Below are 19,767 nucleotides of genomic sequence, written 5' to 3'. Positions count from 1 at the left end.
AAAAGACAGAAGTTGCTATTAAAAAGTCAGTACTACCTTAATTAGTAAATGAATTGATATTTTTAGCATTAGCGCCAAGGTTGGAATGTCAGTCTCTTAAAATAAAATATTTGTCTGATCTGGGAAAGTTCACATTGACAATGCTTGTCAATAAAGAGGACCTTTGATCCAGAAGGCTGAGAAATCCAGCAAGTCTTAACACATTTTATTATTATAATAAATAACATTATTATAAACAAAAAATCTAGACATAAACAGGATAGTACAAAAATAAATAAAAAAATTGCCTTAGATCTCCTTTTCTTTTACTTTTCTGGAGCTTTTCTGCCACAAGTTTTACATAAATTCAAGCACTGCCTACTGCTGAAGTTGATGTAGTAAATAAAGCTGCAAGGTTTCACACGGGACTGCCACGTTATTGAAAGCACACCAGAACAGGGTTAGGAAAACGCAAATCAGTGTTGCAGAGCTGTGACTCCTTCATAAACAGAAGCCAAACTGTGTCAGTTTTCAAATAAGAGAAAAGACTTGCTAAAAGCTTCAAGATGTTGGGAAGAATGTGCCCTACAATGCCAACTTACTGCAATAAACCTAGCTCAGTAACTAGACTGTGGGCTTCTTTGTGTCTCATATTCTGAATGCAGAGAAAAGACCTCTGTGCCTCCTGCTATTGGGGAGGGAGAGGACTGAAAACTGGCAGCTCCAAAAAATAATAAAGCAACAAGTAGAGGCAGACATGGTGATTCTCAGGAAGGATTGAAATCAGAGAGTCATAGCTGCTAAAGTCATTAGCATAGGTAAATCTGTTAAAAACGAAACTTACAGCAGACAATTTGGTTCCAACCCAAAACAGGCCAAAACTGACACTGCGATATGGAAACGTTTACCTTAGAAAAGTCAAAACACTGCCCTTGAATTCTGTCATTTATGTTTTAATATGCTGTATTATAATATAGCCTAACAATCTAAAAATATCGAACGTAAACCAGGCATTTCAGCTCCATAAAAACATTTGCATACCTCCCCCTGCAAACTTCAGAGAATATACTGTATGCTAGAAATCAAGTCAATCAAATTAAAACGTTTTCATGACAAAACATACTCTTAACTACTATTTTTCTTTTTTGTTAGGTTGTGAGTGGCGACCTGTCCCCACAAAAGGAAAGAACGATTTTGAGGAATAAAAATAAGCAGTGTAAGTGGCTGGATGGTTAAGCTGAAGGGTGGGGGGTGAGGAATGAGAGTGGTCCATCCAATACCTTCAGCATGGAACTGACCTCCCGAAAACAACTCCCATACATCGAGTTCTCCTTGTGCTTCAGGGTTTTGCTCAATTGGGAAACCTCCTCTGACCCTTGTTCTCAGCACAAGGATCAGTGCCCTGGCACTCCCCATGGGACCTACTGTGGGTTACTCTCACTGCTGTCCTCATGCTCCCCAAACAACTCATCCAGCATTTTTTGCTGCATATGACCAGGATTAGAACAGTTCTACTCCTGCTTACTTAGTGGAGAAGAGCAGGCTCCAACTGTGAGAATTTTCAACACCTTAAGTTAGATAAATTGTGGTCTCCCTGGCCCACTCCTGCATCTCTCTCTCCTGTCTGCACCCTTCAAGGAAAATTTCAGCTTTTACTTGAAAATCAGAAAGTTGTTTTAATTTTGTTTCTATTTTCCTAAGGAAGGCAAAAGCCTTCTTAAACACTTCTAGGACAACTTTGTAGGGAAAAAGAAGAGAGAAGAGGGCTCATGTGACAAAAGTGTCCTGTTAACAATCAACAACAGTATAAAAATAATTATTAGATCTTACATTTTTCCATGGTATTTTCTCCTTTCAAAATTTCTTTACTATGAATATCAGGTATACAAAACCAGACCTAACCAACTGTTCATAAATTTATGCAAAGGACATGGGTGAAAAAAGAAATCTATTCAGTGAAAAAATACAAATATTAGAATGTGCATTTCATATACATTTGTTTCTAAGGAACATCTTATTAGGATATTTCAATTATTTCTAAATACCAAACTAATTATTCCCTACTGCAAAGAGAGACTTGATCAGTTTTTGTTTTAAGGTCATGTTTGAGTTCTAATATTTAAGCCAAACCAAGACTGGAAGCAGTAGAGCACTTGTGGAAAATGTGTATACTTTTTTCCATTGCCACAGTACTGTAGTTTTCCTTTTCGCATCATTATTAGTATAAAAAGATTAGTACAAACAAAGCAAAAAAAAAAAAAAAAGAAATTTCACTCCTACTTTCGTATTTCTTTAGATCTTAACCTGACATTAATGAGCAAATACACACTAGGATGATGATCACACTGTAGGATAAAATGGCTCATATACTGTGTTGATAAGTTAAGATGAAAGAAATCCAGAACAAAGACACAACAGTATTGCAGAGATATGTTTAGATTCCAAAATATTTGTATCAGTCAAAGATAGAAACACCCAAGACAAAAAAACCCCAACTGATAAATAGAAACATCCACTTTTTCCCCACTTGACTGCATAATAAAGATACTGTATACATTAAAGTGTTACTCCATCACTGTGCCTTGCTGCCACGTACAATACACACACACAGTATATACATATTTTCCATCTGATCTCTGATGGGTTTGCAGCTCCCATGGAATACCAGTGCCAACCCTAAGCAAGCCTCTGAGGATAGGGTTTACAATACAGGAGACAAAGAAGATACTTAAATGGGAACAGTACTGGCATTGAAATCCTGACCCTGATGATCTAAGGCTGTAGCTGAGGTCCTTCTGAGTAACATCTCTGACACAATTCTTCCCAAATCTCAGAACAAAGCATTATGATTTGCAGTGGGCTGGACTACAATAGAGAAGTTTACAGGAACCATGGCTCAAAATCCACAAAGGTTATCTGAAATGCACTTTACATAATCCCAACCTCCATATAACCACCCTCACTCTAACTACCAATGTGGTGCAGATGGCACATTTCCTCATTTATACTCTACTGGGTAATACCCTTGTTTCAATAAGAATCATACACCAGAGCTTTTCCTCTTATTTTCTTTACTGCCAGATGAAGGGGTTTTTTCTCTTCCCATACCAATTGGCTTATTTACCTAAGACATCATGACACTTTATTCCATCATAACATGGCACTGTTCCCTCAAAGTGAGATCGGTCATTAGATGTATCATTCTGAAACGTGAATATTAATGCCCAAAAGAGATGAACCGTAAGCATCACAGATGGACAAGAAGGGATTAGACATAAATTGGTAACAGGATTGATAACAACTCACAAGTGTGTCAGGCACAGTGACACATTGCCTTGATCGACAAGAACTACTATTCACAAATTGGACTTCCACAAGCACCTGCAATTCTCTCACCAATCAAGAATCATAATAAACATTTTAAGACTGATGTTTTTGTTAATGGCATCAGCCTGGTGCCAAGCACAAGTCAATAGGAGAACCATTTTCGAGGAATGGAAAAGCTGAAGGAAATGCAGGAGGTGCACTGGATGAATGCTGCAGCAGTCAACCACTTAGACTTAAGAGAAAAGAGGAGGTTATAATCCAAGAGAGAATTTTACAGCAGTAAAATACAATGGGTTGTATTTAAGGAATGAATGCAGAACTTCACCAGGCAGTTCACAATAAATGTATGTGAACAGGTATTTTTAAATAAATAAATAAATTACATGCTCAGAGAAAAATTAAAACACCCCACACATGGACACTTTTTGTCTCAATGACTGCAAAAAGTCTTTTACCCAAGACCGTAAATAATGGTGAAATGTATCAATTCCACCTATTCTCCTTCTCCAGTTAATCTGAATTTACCAAAACAAACTGCCTAATGACATTATCGTGTGATTTTACAGCTACTTGTGTTCATGCTGTGCAAAGGACACATGCAGTTGCTCTTCATCACATGTTTAAAAAACCCTGAACTGAGTATAATTTAAGAGTTGCTTCTTAGAATTTCTTCTGCTAAGATAGGTACACATGGTATTTGACTGAAACAGTCAACACAGATCTAAGTTACAAAAATATTAGCACCAGCAGAGTACCAGCTTAACACTGCTTTATTCCTTTCACTACACAAGCTAAACCAGGTACTTCTGCCTAATATATTCTGTGCCTGGCAAACTTCCTGCAACACTAAACTGAGTACTTTTCACTCTAAAGGATGCAAGCTGAAATTAATTAAAAAAAAAAAAAAAAGAGAGCCCAAAGTCTTCCTCCTTTTGGATTAATGCTAATTTTATTTTTCATTTAGTTGTTAACCTAGCACAGGAATTCACATCTTCATTCACTTTGTTTGTATTGTTTGTATGTGTTTTTATGAGATGCACATCTCTGCCATCCCATTCTGAGCCAGGCCTGGCTCCAGCATGGCAGCTGAGGCACACAGACCTAAGCACAACCTCCTGAACCAGGTTCTGAACATTCCAGCTTCTTCTTTTTAACTTGAATTCTGTAAGTGGTTTTAGATGGGTGAACTGTGTCATGAAAACTAGAGTCTCTTTATTCATTGGTTTTTAAAAGCTATATAATTTTTGCCCTGCCTCTAATTGCTTTGTATTAAATATTCACTAGAAATACATGGGAAATTTGCACATCTTCATAGTAACAATTCTTTTTGTTTTGTTTTTTTTTTCAAAATGAGAAAGTGCAACCTGACTTGGTCACAGTGGCTCCAATCCTTCTCCTCATGAATCTCCCCTCACACAACACTTCTCCTGACTGTGCCTCTCACCCCACCAGATGACTTGGAAGTAAAGCTCTCCAGGAAAAGAACTGGTTCTTCTCCTCCTCTCCTACACAGGCAATTTGAGAGAAAAGAAGAAGGTGAAGAATGGAAGCTTTCAATAGCAACCAGCCAAGATAGATGATATAACCTGCATGCTACCCTGAGGAAACAGGGTGTAAAGTTCAGTCCTATGTTTGTATTTCTAAAAAGCGTAAAATATCAAATATCCTTCTTGAAGAATAATTTTCTCTCTAGTCTCTTACCACATTGCTGTTTAACTATACAATAAATATTATCCTGCTCACATGTTTCTGTTTACTTAGCATACATTACATTTGATGCTATCTGGCAGCATAAGTTTTACTTCTGTCATCTTAAAATACTAATAGTTGTCAATCAAAATAGAAAGTGCATAATAAAAATGTTCTAGAAACTAATAACCTTATATTTCTACACCCTCAGCTTGGAGCTAAGCATTTCTAAAAATGAGATTAATTATATGTTTGTACAGGGTCCAATACAATCAGACAGTCCTCTAAACAACATCCTCCTAGAAATGAACACAGAGTAGATACATAATCTTATATATAGTGTGTGTTTATATTATGCAATATATGCAACACTAAATTCAGAGCATCATCTTTATTTGGTCCAGTCTTTTGATCTATAAGAGAGTTGGGGGGGGGGGGAACCCACACAATCTGTGCAGTGACAGTGTTAGGTAGAGGATGAGAGAAAATGGCATGGTAAATATCAAAGTAATTTACGAAGACTTTTTGCAAATATTTAGAAACCTGGAAGCACCAAGGAGATACACACAGGACAGGACCCTGAAATTATGACCAACATAACATGGTAAACTGTTCAATTTAAGATGGAGTGTCAGAAAAATATCCTTTGAATTATATCTGTCAAACTTTAGTTGGAACTTCACTGCTTGGGACATTTAAACCTGCTCTGGACAAAGTGTTAGCAAGTACCCTGTAGGGAACAATCCTGTAATGTCAAGAAGATGGACTAGATGTATAACAGGTCTTTTGCTGCTCCATTTTTTATTATTCTAATCCATCACCCTTACCGAGGTGAAGTTTTATGTAGACCTTTAAAATATGACCATTTGAAAATTATGTCTGTGTCTGTATAATATATACACACATACGGGTGTAAGGTTTGGTTTTTAAAAACTCCAAGTACAAAAACATATTTCGCACCTAATTTGCCAATGCTACAGCTGTAACTATGCATTAATCTGGCAAATGCAGATAGAAATTTCTAATTATGGTTATGGGAATACACAATTTACAGACATGATTGTCACATGAATTTGCAACTTAAGCATGCAGGAACTGAAATATGTGTACTGTGGACAACATAGTAGTATTGGACTGTGACATGGTTATGCCACAAAACCAGGATCAGACCACAAGTTTTGCCCCAAAACAGAGAATTAGAAATCCTGTAGGGTAGTTAAGTTGACATTGACACTTGCAGAAGTAGTTAAGGAGAAGTTCCACAAAGAGCTCTAAACAAAATACTTCCATCAGGGATTCTTAAGGAAAAAGTTAAAGGCTTTATTTTGCTCCCTTCTTCCCAAGATACTGTGGTCTTTCTGACATTTCTTTGCCCCCCTGTTTTGCAGAGAAGCTACAACTCCCCATCACTCTTCCTAAAACCTAAAATCCACTGAGGACTTTGGACTGACAAACTACCGACAGTAAGAGTCACTCAGAGCAATGGCTGCAGGAAGCACCTCTGTTCCCCAGGCACGGGGTGGCAGAACTCAATGGATAAGCACAGTGTGGAAGAGCAGGAGGTTAAAGGCTTCCCTTTGTCCATTATTGTCATTTCTGTTATTCCAGACTGGAAATCCTGTCACAGACTGAGGCACTAGGCAATCACCCCTGTATGACTGCCATCATCCACACACTTCGGCAGGAGAGAAAAGCAGTAAGAGAGTATGGAGAAGGAAAAGGTGTTTTCCTTTCAATCTTCTAGACTGCAATAGCCATAATTGGCTTTTCTGTATAGTTTGGCTCTAGTTTGTCACAGTATTACAGCGAGAAACATTGGCCTGCCCTGATTTTTACACACAAATCTTAATGACTTTAATTGCTGTTAAGGATTCAGAATGGTGGCAGGATATGGTCATTCACCATAAAGACCCTAAAGCCTTCATAATTACTGAGTATACAGAATATTTATTATAGAGACTATGCCAGGCCTCTTTTGTGAGCTGCCCTGGGCCTGTTCTCTGAGCCACATCAAGCAAGAAGTTTAAATGAAACTGCTCCCAAGTTTCTGAAATGGTTTAATAAAACATATACTGACTGTAATATTCAGTTTATAGTAGAAAACTATTGCCCCTTGGTTTGAAAAATGACCTCTAGTTGGCAATTTTACTCTCAGCTTCATAGATTATAGTCCGCTGTTGGTCATTTTCTCAATCCACAGGGCAATACTTTTCCATAACAAGCTCAAACTGCAATCAGTATTTGTAGGCTGTTACACAAGTTGAGGATAATATGTCTCAACACATTCTATTATATGACTAAACAAAAGAAATAACAACCTGGTGACACAGACATATGGAGAAAAGCAGAGCTATTCTTCTAATGCTGAGATAGCAGAAAAACATATTTCTTTGTATTGTGTTAATTTGTATTAAATTTCATGTCTTCAATACACAATAATCTCTAATTTGATTTTTTCGTTAATAGTGTTTTGGTTTATGTTGTCTTATGTCTATTCTTATTTTAATGCAAAATGACAAATACTAAATTCTATTAGTATCAGATTTTAGAAATGACAAATAGTGACAGATAACCTAACATTGTAAAATCACATTAAAATGTATTCACACAGATATGTAAAAGATCGTTTGCTCTTGGGCTCACAAAACACACATTCATAAACTTATGAGTTTGATATTAGGAAGTTCCTATACAGTGTAGTAGATGAGTTGCAAGTGATTGCTTCAGCACCCAGTTCTAGTACATAAATACAACTGAAATACCACATTTTGGAAAAACAGTTCCCATGTTAGATAATCAAACAGATAAATTCCGTTGAGAAGAAGCCTCAGACCAGGGAGTGAGGGATATCTGGAGCCTGTTCCAAGATGTGCCCTGCATAGCTCTTCCAGTGACCAGTGTTCAGAAAATCATCCCCCCTTCCCATACCACAGTTGCTCTGACCTGCAGGACTAACACAACTTACCTGGTTGGTCGGAGTGTGGCGAGGTTTAATTCTTTAATCAATGGATGATGAAAGCTCTTGTAGATCCTCCTCTGTAAATGCAAAATATTTATAATTACAAGCCTAATATTCATCCCCATTTAAAATAAAACTCTTGAGTTTAAAACGTGACACCCACCCACACTCAGAGACAAAGGGAACAACCTCCTAAGCTGAGGCCAGAGCAGTCAAGCAAAAAGGGTCATTTTGACACCCATCCTCTAGAAATTACAAGTTTCCTGTCCTTCAAACAAATACACCAGATTTACTGGAGATCTATGATGGGGCAGAAGGGAGAATCTTGGCTGAAACCTACAATAAGATCCATAACACAGAAAGGTTCGTTGCAGATCTGTACAGGTGGCTTCAGAAACTATAAGCACCCATATTGTGGCATTTTAGGATATTAAAGGGACAGATAATGCTTTCTTCTTCATTTTCCACTATCATTCCTATATTGTTGCTCCATCACAGCTTCCCCTGCATTCTCTAGCTGGAATTTAAGTGGTCTAGATTAATTTAAACATGTAGGAACTACATCCAGAATCTTTAAAATATTTGAGCTAAGAATGTATTTGAATGATTACCAGACAATGATGGCTCTTTATCTTACAAGTCTTCAAGAAATTCAGATGTTTAACTCATTAATAGTGTTTGCTGCATTAGATTTTAGATTTTTATGATTTTAGAAGAAAGGTTTTCTAATACAGAAAAAAATCCCCACCAGCTTTCTTTGCTTTCCCCAACATTTTTCATTTTAGGGTAATAAAAGTGACACATATGTGCCATAATGTAATGGATTAATTAAGGAATATGATGTTTATCCTAGGTCCTGAGTTGTACATCTTCATAACTCACTCATAAAAATTAATGTATTATACCACGCTCCAGAATGATATATCTATTTTTACCATACCTGTTGAGAATAAATTGTTCTAAATTGGATTATCCTGATATCCAGTGAAAAATGTAAAAATTACATTGTTATTTTAAGAATTTACATTGTTGTGTATAAGAAAGCATAATCTTCTCACTGTGCTTTTGAACTGTCATGTTATTCACTATTACAAAACCATAATTGCTGCTGCCACACCTAAAATCAAATGCAGTGCATACTGTATTTCTTCATTCACTCTGCATTTTCTATCTTAATCACAAAACCATATACAGTATATTTTTGGCCTATTCTTTCATTACTGACTGCTTCTGTATATAAGTAACACAGAACTATGCATGCAAGGACTCATAAAACCCTCATTTCTAAAATCAACAGATGAAAAATCCCTAAATAATAACGTACAGATGTTTCATATTTAAATGAGCTACTAGCATGTAATGCTGCCAATCATGCCAATACATACAGTAAAATTGGTGAATTTCAAGGTACTCAGCATCTACAACATATTTTTATTTTTTTTAAATCAAAAGATCATTTGGGGATAATGGAAATGACAACTCTTCAATAAATATATAATGATATATTTCTGATGTTCTCTTGAAATTCCTATGACTGCTCAACTACACTGTATTATTCTATACCAACTCCTATTCCTTTCACCTCAAGAAAGTTGATTTTGCTGTCCTTAAACTGCAATATCTCACTAAAAGTAAATTATCTGCATGTTATCTGCAGAGTAATCCTCTTCCTGAATACAAGACAGAACATCAGAGTTTCTAATCCTTCACAGATAGAGTAATTCACATCCACTGTACGTTTTACTGTAAAGACAGAGTAATACAATATGTTTGATAAATCATGTATGTGTCTGTGTACAAAGAAAAAGGTTTATCTCCTCTCCTACAAGATGCATCCGTATTAAAGCACGCACGCACTCCCCATGCTGGCACTGCAACAATCTTTAGAAGTTCTATAATAGAGACATCTAAGTTTAAAAAATGAAGCAGCTCACAGGTCAAACAAGTTCCTGATGAGAAGTGCTTAACCAGAAATATTATTCCACTGATTGTAAGTTTTCATCCATACATCAAACCCCGGAGTCTATTGATTAAACAAAACTGATCTTTTTCTATTTCAAAGCAAAAGAGAATTAAATCATCCCCATTGTTTTCCCTTTGTTTGGAGCTATCATGTTGTGCACACTAGCCATGAGTCCTGCTTATAATTACAACATCCTTTAGGAGAGCTTATTCTGCAATGACTGATCACAGGTTTTTTGCCTCTTCCTCTAAATTTTCTGCTCCTGGTCATAATCAATGGCACTTGATGGCCCAATATTCTGATCCAATGTGGCAAGCGATATGATCCAAGATCTGCTTAGAATCAATAAATTCATTCGCTCCAGGAAATTTTGGATCAGAACAACTTTAAGTATATGTAAATACAAGAATTTACTGCAATTATGCTGGCACATCTTCCTTTCCTCATACCTCTTTTCTACTGCATAATTAACTGCGTCATGCCTTAATTTTGCTTGCAATCCTACATAAAGGAATCCAGGCCAGACAGCCCTTGCAAGCCTTACCAAAGTCGAGGTCTGCTGGCTTAGAGAACAGAGGGTCTCTTCCAGCAAAACACATCAAAACACTGCAAATCTGTGTATTGCTGAGCCCCACATGGCATTGCCTGGGCTCTGAAGATACCATCGAATGCTGACACAGCACGAACATTTAACAGACTGCTTTAAAGAGCACCAACAGGTGGATACAAAACTCTTCTTGGAGTTTAGTTTTGTCTTTCCTTTTCCTTTGTGCAAAAATGTCCAAGTTCACTTAATACCTCCTCTGGGCTACTGTTGTGTCCAAGCCAGTCTTCAGCCTGGTCCCAGTCTACCTGTGCAGTGCAATCATGCTCTGACACTCAGCTCATAATGTAAAGTGGCCAGAAAACCCTGCATCAGGGATGTGGCTTCCATTCTGGAATGTAATCACTGCTAGGTTAAAATGGCAGCATCCAAGTTCACTTATGTGTTTCACCCCACACTTAAAAGTGAAAGGACACATGGTAAACTCAATTCTGCTACTGTATATACATATCACTTAGTAAATTGTACAAAGTATTCTGAATATTTTTTAAAGGCGAGGAATTTTAGTGTATTTTGAATCTTCTTTAAATCAGCATGACAGACTAGGGTAAATGTAAAAACAGTAGTAAAATATATTTTTTTTAAAAAATAAATTTATTCCCTGTTAGTTATTTCATTGTAATGGAATTACAGAACTGCAGAATGATGAGTAAATACAGACCTCTGCACAAGTTAAGAGGGCTGCAGCTTGGGCACATCCTTCAGCCTCTTAGTCCTTTTCCACTGAAAATCAGTAGTTCAGCACCAGCAGAGCAGAGCAGAGAACCTTGTTTCTGCCAAGTAGCACTAATTTCTGTCCATAGTGACATTCAGAAGAGGATGAATCAAGTCACAGGGATAAGAAAACTCTTTGCTTGTGATGTGGCTGTCATCAGTGAAGATGAGTTTGTAACACCCTCCAAGCATCAAAACGACACACAAAAGAAACATTAAAAAAAATATAAATCCAACAGATAGTCTTGCAAAATATATCAATGCAGTTCTCCAAACTGAAAAAGCAGAAGTCAGAAGATCAAGAACTCACAGTTAGGATTTTCCTACTAGCTAAAGAACATAAGGATTCTCCTGAAGTCTTTGATTGATATATGATCTTTTCTTTCTTTTCAGGCAGAACAGCTGTCCAGTGAACTAGAAGAAATAGCCCTGAAGACAGCTTTGTGTATGATATGACTTTGAGAGGGAAAATCATCCCAATGCTTTACATGAAACATCTAATAAAATAAAACTAAAAAGTATCCTCCATGAAAGATTTTTTTCTTTCGATTTGAGCAAGTCATCCCTGTTATCATCTGGGGTGGGGGTTTTGCAGTGTCTGAGACCAAAGAGAAAAGGTATGTCCCTCAAAACTGGATTTTGAATGAACCTAACTAGAAAGATGCAATAAGTATTTTTAATAGAAGGGCAACTGGGCAAATGGAGAGAGAAAAAGAGAAATTTCTTGAGACTGTCAGGACACAGTGACCTGGGGTATATTGTAACTTCATTCTCCTTGGTAATGTAATTCTTTAAGTAAGGTGAAACACTCATATCTACCACAGTAACCATATGCATAAATAGCTTTACTATGTTCAAAAAAAACCAAAGCAAAAATAACCAACACAAACCTTCTCAGCAGAAGCACCTGGTACAAATTTGTGTAAATTTATTCAACCTAATGGAATTATGTAAATTACACAAATGGAGGCCTACAGCCACTGTGATAATTCACCAAAGTTATATCCAGATTAGAGAAAAGATGGCATGAAATGGAGCCTTTCTGGAGCTTGCTCTAGAGCTGCGTTTTGGCAGCATGGTGCAAATTAACAGCCACAATGCTCAGGTGAAATCTGTACCTCTTTCTCATTTTAAAACGCACATCATTGTGACACTTAATTGTGTGGATGAGCACTGATGGATGCTGTCATACATGGACGGGAAAAGGAGAAGTAATTACAACTGTACTTTCCTTGGAGTAACCAAATCCAGTGTAACACCAACAGAGGAAAGTAGGACATCAATTGTTCAACTACCTGTCCTTCAAAGCCTTGTTGAATTTGCCACATAGGCTATGTTCTCCATTGATTTGGACAAGTCCAAACAAGGGCCCCTACACATCTGATACAGGATAGGATAGTTCTTGGCTTAGAAACACCTCACAGAAGAGCAGGATAACCTTCCACCCATCCTATCTTAGTGGCACTTGAATCCTTAACCTAAATCTCCTTGTTCACCCTGCCCAAAACTCTTCATCTTTCAATACAATGGATCTGTCCTCAGCACTCTTCCAACTTTCACTCCTCTCCAAAACCAGCCCTTCTTTCTTCACCAAAGCCTTCCTGAACGGGTCCCTGTGAGTGTACTTACTGCAGAAGCTAATTACAATTAAAGGGGATCTTTAGCACTGAGAAACTAGAGAGACAGGCACACATCTCATATGTTTGCACAGTTAGAAATAATTTCCCTCCCTTCCCTTGAATAACTTGAATGCCCTTCCTTCCCTACCCCAAACACCCTCCCTTCTCCCTGCTTCTGGAGTCTTCCTCTTCCCTCCACGTAAACTGGCATTAATCCTGTGTCTCAGTGGTGTTCCCAGTAGCTGTTGACATCTGCCTGCTTTTCTGCCACCTCACCTGCCCCCTCCCCTCCCATTACTGAGTGCCAGCCCCTGCTCTCACACAGATTTTAGATCCACAATTTTCAGAAAAATCCTGCTCCATGGGATTCCAACAACAGAAGAACAGGAAATAAGAACATAAAAGCATCCTCAACGTGGTGTCCCATCAGGAAGCCAACTAAATCTCATAGACACTGTCCTCTCTGACCCATAAGCAGGAGAAGACTGAGCATTTAGAGAAAAGCAGTTCAGAAAACAATTTTATATAGCCTTTAACCAGCCAGCACCACCCAGCAAACAAAAAGCATTTGCCCAGGTTTTTACTTTTGAGGTAATCAAATAGCATTTAAAAAAAATAAAAAATTTCCACACATACACATCACATATATATTTATATTTCTCTCTCACTTTTAGTTTGCAGTGACAATCAGCAACTATTTTACAGAGAAAGACTAACAAGCTTACAGGATGCCTTTAGTAATAAGATAATTATTTGTAACTCTATAAAGAATTATAATTTTTAATTTAAAAAGAAATCAAATAAAAACAGCTTTCATCTTTCCTACCATGTGAAGAAAACATTCTCTGCCTACAACTCAAATTATCATTCTCTCCTTTGTGCAAAATGAATTGACCCAGAAAACTAAAAGGGTAAGAACCCATATTTGCTGGGCTTATTCAGCAGCCAAAAGTTCATGAAAAACACTGTTGTGTATCACATAGCAACCACTTGATGCCTATTGTTAAAATACAGTAGTTATTCAAAAAGTAAAATCTTGCATTCTCAAATAAGAAGCCAGGCTGCAATGTGTGTTTACGGTTTTGGGGAAATAGTCATCTTGCCATTTTCTCTTTTTTCCATAGTCTTGGCATATTTGGTCAGCTATGCAATGTGCAGTTACCCACAGGAAAGAAAAGGAACACAAGAATTTTCCTCCAGTGTTTAGCTCAGAGGACAATGTCCATTCAAAGCAACACTTGAGATCACTATTAAGAGAGTTAACATGTGCTCTATTTTTATCCACCCACACTTTCAGTAAAAATGTAATATTCCAGAGGAAGGGCATGAGGGAGAAAGGGAGAGAGGCTTCTGCTTTCTGACTGGGCATTACAGTTGCACACTTTCACCTGTTCTGAAAGCAAGCTGCTCTCAGAGAGTCCTTTACACGTGTGCAGGTGTCCACATTGCTACTGCACATTTGCACTTCTGCCCAGCACTGTTACCTGTCACTACAGCTGGGCAGAGGGATGAATTTCACAAAGATCCCCCTCTTTACCTCTCCTCCAAACCTTTCGTGGTAGAATATGATTTAAAAAGTAAAACTTATACAGAAGGAAAGAAAGCTGTAGAGTCAGAAAAAAACATTAACAACTTCTGTTAAATAGAACTTCTGCTACTCTAAAATACTCAAAAAGCAGTGGTAGATCACTTGTGCTATTCTGGTTTTACCAGATTTCCATAAAATCTGAGAGGCCCTTGTTTTGTCACAACTGCATGGGACTGTCTATTTAAACTACCAAATCAAGACCAAAAGGGTTTTCCTGAAACAACTGCTGGAGAACATGAAGGAAAGAATATAAAAGGTATAAACTCCCTCGTAAGTTTTATTATGTGCTATTAGACAAATAGTACAACTTAAAACTTCAAGATAATGGCACTTTTGATACCAGAAAGGAATGGCAGCCTTGCTTAGCAAAACTTTGAGATATTTCATCAGGGCTGTGTACAAACAGGTGAGCCTCGCTTTCTGCTAGTGGTGAGATGCTTGTTGAGTTTGTCTTCTTATTTTGAAAAGGGTGTTTAAACTCCTTTTGATTTGTTAAAATAAGATAGTGGCAGAAAGTAGATTAAAAGGGAGGAAATATGTGAACACAGACTTTTTGCCAAGAACCTTACTCTGAGCCCAGCTGTATCCAGGTATGTGTGTGCTTTTTGCACAATCCCTGAAAAGAAAAGCTCACAGAAATGAATGAAGCTGCCGAGGGAAAAGTGTGAGAATGAATCAGGCACCCAGGAGCACAGAGATGGGCTTCAGGATTTGAGAGAGGTCTGGCTGTTTCCAAAACAAGATGGAAAGCATGGATGGGTTGAAGCTGCAGCTCACTTGCTGCAAGTGTTTCTGCTTGCCTTAGCCAAACCGTTATTGGAGGTTAGAGCAGATGCAAAAATCAACTTAACTGCACATCTTACAAAGTATATATTCAAACAAAAGTATATACACAATTAAATATTTCAGTCTAAGGTGGATCAGTGTGTACTTCTAGACAGTGATTGTCTATACCAAGAAAATCCTTGGTCAGCAATCTGGCCAGGGCAGGATGAGTTAATTAAAAATGGTTGTTGAACAGCTGTAGTTACAATAGTACAACCAAGTAATTTAACAGCAAGATAGTAGCATACTTGATGAAACAAAGACCAAGCTATTACATCCAGTGCACAACTAAAAATCAAGAAATCTTTTCCCCAAAACAATGAAAGGTATATATTGAAGAATAATGCACAACTTGTCTAGCACAAGTCAGATTCTCCTCTGAAAATGTATGCTTCTCTCAGAAACAGATTCCCAGCACAGGCACTGGTAATTTATGATCCACCAAAATATTCTGTTGAACAAAAAAAGTAATACTACCTACACCATGCCTATGCAAATCACTAAGAATAAGTGACTCTAAGGACCAGTAAGAACAAAGCCCAAAACTCCTATCAAACATTATTTGAGGTTTGAAAAAGTCAAGACAAAGTGTAATTTTTTTTAAATGGGGATAAATTGGGATTTCTGTAACAATTGACTCATTTTGCCTGCTTTTATCTAAGGATCTCAAAGAGCACTCCAAGTGTTAATTAAATTACAAAGCATTTTTGAGACAGGTAAATGGTATTATGCCCACTGGGGAACAGAAGGAACATTTATGTTTCATTACTAAAGTCACACAGTAATTCAGTGGCTAGTAATATAACCCAAGAATTACCAGTTGCCACTTCTACTCATTGACTTGATGGCCTCATAAGAGATAAAATTAGCCTTAAAAGCCAAAAATACTTTCCTCTTATGCTTTTCTATCTTTCAAGAATAGGCCAAGATTTTTAAAGATTTTATTTTATTCTTCTTCCTCTGCTTACTGGGAGGCCTTTCTTTCAGAGTCATACAAAAGAAGCCACTTCCTAACCTACCCAAGTGTGTTAAGGATCACAGTACAGCAACAGGGGTAGGAGTTTAAACAAGGGCAGTGAACTGTAATGGTGCTCTTATTCAGCAGCTTATGCACCTGCCTCAGGGTCCTCTTCTCCCTCCTCTAACAAGCCCTACTCCCAGAGGCAACACATCAGAGCCTCTGTCCCATTAGAATGAAGATGGAAATATGTGCAGATGAAATAATCCTTTGCTGGCCAATTCACCGACTTCAAATCTTACTTTACCAATAAACAGACATAAAACTACCCCGATGAACCTGGTGCCTCACGTACTTCATACAACAACCTCTCACTGAAAGGAGCAACATAACAACCAACCAACCAGGGCCTGAAAATGCTTTAGACCATGGAGAAGTCTACTCTGCACTCTACCACATCTGTTTTGAGTTGCACGTAAAGAGATGAGGGAGAAATATTTCACTGACCATTCTATTCTTAGTCAAAAAAAGGAAGGTACCATTTTTCATTTTGGCTTGGTCCTGACTAGTAAAACTGCAGGATCCAGGAGTAATAAAGCAGTAAGGTATAAGGCAATCTGCACAATAGACTGTCCAGTGACTTACAGTGCAACCTAAGGCATCTCTAATTCAAGACTGGTACAGCTGTGTTAGAGCTTTAACAAATTATATCTCCATTAGTAAACTGATTTTGGAGAGATCTTTATAAAAGGTTTTTCCTCTTTTGTACACAACTATTTACCACCAAAAACAGGGAAGCATCTCTGAGCTTTCTTTAAACCTTTTGAATACAATGTTAAACCGAGATTTCAGGCTTTATTTCCCCCCTCATTTCTTGTTATGTCATGAAGAATCAGCTATGTGGAAGAGATGAGAATGTCTTTGATTTAAATGACCAAGACTTAAGATTGTCTTTACCGCGGCAGAAAATAAAGTTGCTGCATATATTTCCAGTGCTAGTACTGTTGTTAAATGGTATGACAACCCTCATCTTTTTTTTCTTTTCCTAAAACTATGTCTGAAGAACCACACAGTTTATATACTGCATTCAAAATATTCTCCTTCGTTTACATTGATTGCATATTTCAAATCATGTTACAGCTGTATTGCTTAGCCTAAATCAAATAAGGAATCCACATAAATGCATACACACACTTTGCTTGTTTTTAGACATTGCCAGTATTGACGAGATTAAAATATTTTTCTCATTCATTATTTATTGTGATGTGATGAAACAGTAAGAGTATGTATTTAACAGAACATCACAAAGTAGAGTTAAAATGTGGACATGCTGTTTCATTTTGATTTTACTGTGACAGTGTTAAGTATGTGACTCCCTGACTGCAATAATGACATCTCTAGGTGATGAAGATTTAAGATACTTTGCAAAGATGCAGTGTTACCCAAACTCTTCAGCCATGCTTATTAGGAGCATTATTAAATAGATGAACCCAAGGGTGGAAAGAGTGCCATGACCAAAGTCCTGCCTGTTTCAGAGGACTGGGGGAACCACTGCTTAGAGCAAGAGCAGCAGCAAATTCCCCCACTGCATCCATCAGGTATGTAACTGGAATGACTGGAAGGCAGTCACACATACAGAACTCCAATATTTTTACAGGCAACAACACTTGCTGTTACCAAAAATGTGTCCCCTGGATAGTCTCTCTGCTTCTCAGGTGAACTGGTACTACCTGACAGCTGGAGTTTGGGGTCAAGCAATGCTGTATCTCAGTGAACCTCAAAGCACAGGGCAGATACACGTGAATTTGGTTGTCAAATGTGTGTACCTTGGGTTGAAAACCACAGACACAGCACAGCACAATCCCAGTTTCCAGCTCACAGTTGGGCACCATTTGCACCTTTCTACAAAGGGTGGAGAGGGGGGGGAAGGAAGCAAGGAAGTGCCAAAGAGCAAGAACCACAGCAAATAAACTTAACCAAAACTGGTACTGCTGGGCAGAGGAGCAGGGAGCTTGCCTTCTGCAGTACGTGGCAGTATCTGGGTTAGAATGCAGAAAGAGACACATTTTAGCCCAAATGCTTATTCTTGCATAATACAATCTAAATATACCCGCTATGATAAATACAGCAGAATAATCAGAAGGTACTGAATGCTTAAAATGCACCCTTAACAAAGCAAAACAATGTAATGCATATCTCTCTTTACGTGTCAAACAATTTGCCTAACAAATCATAATAATGCAGAATGATATAAAATTCACCCATCAAGCCCAAATGCATGCACAAAGATTACCATGGCAAAGAATTGTGAATTTCATTAAATATGTTAAAGGCAAAAAAAAAAAAATTCCGCTTTGAAAAATAGTAATCCTGTCTTTCAACAAAAATATTATAGGAAGCTATGAATTTGGTAGATCTGAATAGGATGTTGGTACATGTTTTACTAAGGTAATATAATGGCACACTATTATTAGATCACATTAATCATTACTGTGCCAAAGGCACTGACAGCACCACTGAAAAGGATTGAAAGGGCTGGTAATGGATATAAATTACCCATTGTGTGATAAAAGGATTTTTACTAAGAAGGTAAGAATAAAACAGCAAATTTCTAATATAACTGTTGTGTAAAAACCAAAATAAAAGTAATCCAGTCAGTAATATCCACAAAATCAGAAAGTAAGCACTTTTGAAACAAGATAAAGTCACAATAAAAACTGTATACAATGTAAAATTAATTTCGTGGTGCATAATATTACTATCAATTTAAATAGTTTACATGATGACCTCTATGGTCAAGAGAAAGGTAAGCTTTGTTAATTAGAATCGAGTAGGAGCTTCTGCATGTGTATTTTAAGTTTGTGGGCTTGGAAATTTTTCTTTTTTTTTTTTTTAATATACTGTGGCTTCATAACACCCCCCCTGAAACTGAAGACGTGTTGAGAGTTTTCTGTTTTCTGTATTAACATCACAGCAAACAGCACATCTCTCAGATGGTTTTATTTGGATTCCAAATGCTATTACAAAACGAACCACGTCTTTGCTGAGCTATTTAACCATTTGATTGAAACCATTTGTATTACTAATTGTCCGGTTCTGCGCTCCTCCTTTACTCTGGCAAGTATTTCCTGATATTAGTAGGGATCAGTGAAGTGAATTGGTCAAACTACATCCTTATTTACAACATTAAAAAATCCACATATCTTCTCTGAAGTTGATGGAATTATCCTAGAATCAAGTCACTGTAATTCTTTCTGAGTCAATTGTCTAGAATAAAATCCGGTAGCTCACATTCAATTAGTAAGTTTTAAAAATTGTGAGCCATACTCTTAAATGATATAAATTCATAAGTATGGACATCAATCCTGAAAACACTTACGTCTATACTTAACTTTACTCACGTGAGTAATTCCATTAGCATCAGTAATTCAATACCTGCTTATGCATTTGCATTACTGAAGCTTTAATATGCCTGGGTATCCTCTCACTTACATCAGCTATAAATCAGCACAACTCCACTGAATCATACAATTTCTACTGAT

The 19,767-nt window shown here is 37.3% G+C and overlaps 1 protein-coding gene across 7 annotated transcripts in view; it reads right to left on the bottom strand.

The window, feature by feature from the left end:
* Positions 1 to 19,767, bottom strand: part of ZNF536 (zinc finger protein 536) — a 343,774-nt gene that overhangs the window by 268,905 nt on the left and 55,102 nt on the right. For 6 of the 7 annotated variants that reach the window (XM_032701325.1, XM_032701326.1, XM_032701328.1 and 3 more), the window contains one exon: positions 7,961 to 8,031. The exons of the other annotated variant lie outside the window; for it this stretch is intronic. The gene's annotated coding sequence lies outside the window, so the exon portion shown is untranslated. The remainder of the gene's footprint in view (positions 1 to 7,960; positions 8,032 to 19,767) is intronic. 7 annotated transcript variants of the gene reach the window in all.

This window comes from Chiroxiphia lanceolata, chromosome 13, assembly GCF_009829145.1.
Source record: "Chiroxiphia lanceolata isolate bChiLan1 chromosome 13, bChiLan1.pri, whole genome shotgun sequence".
NCBI classification, from domain to species: domain Eukaryota; kingdom Metazoa; phylum Chordata; class Aves; order Passeriformes; family Pipridae; genus Chiroxiphia; species Chiroxiphia lanceolata.
The sequence above is the reverse complement of the archived record's forward strand: the minus strand, read 5'-3'. Positions and strand labels throughout refer to the sequence as shown.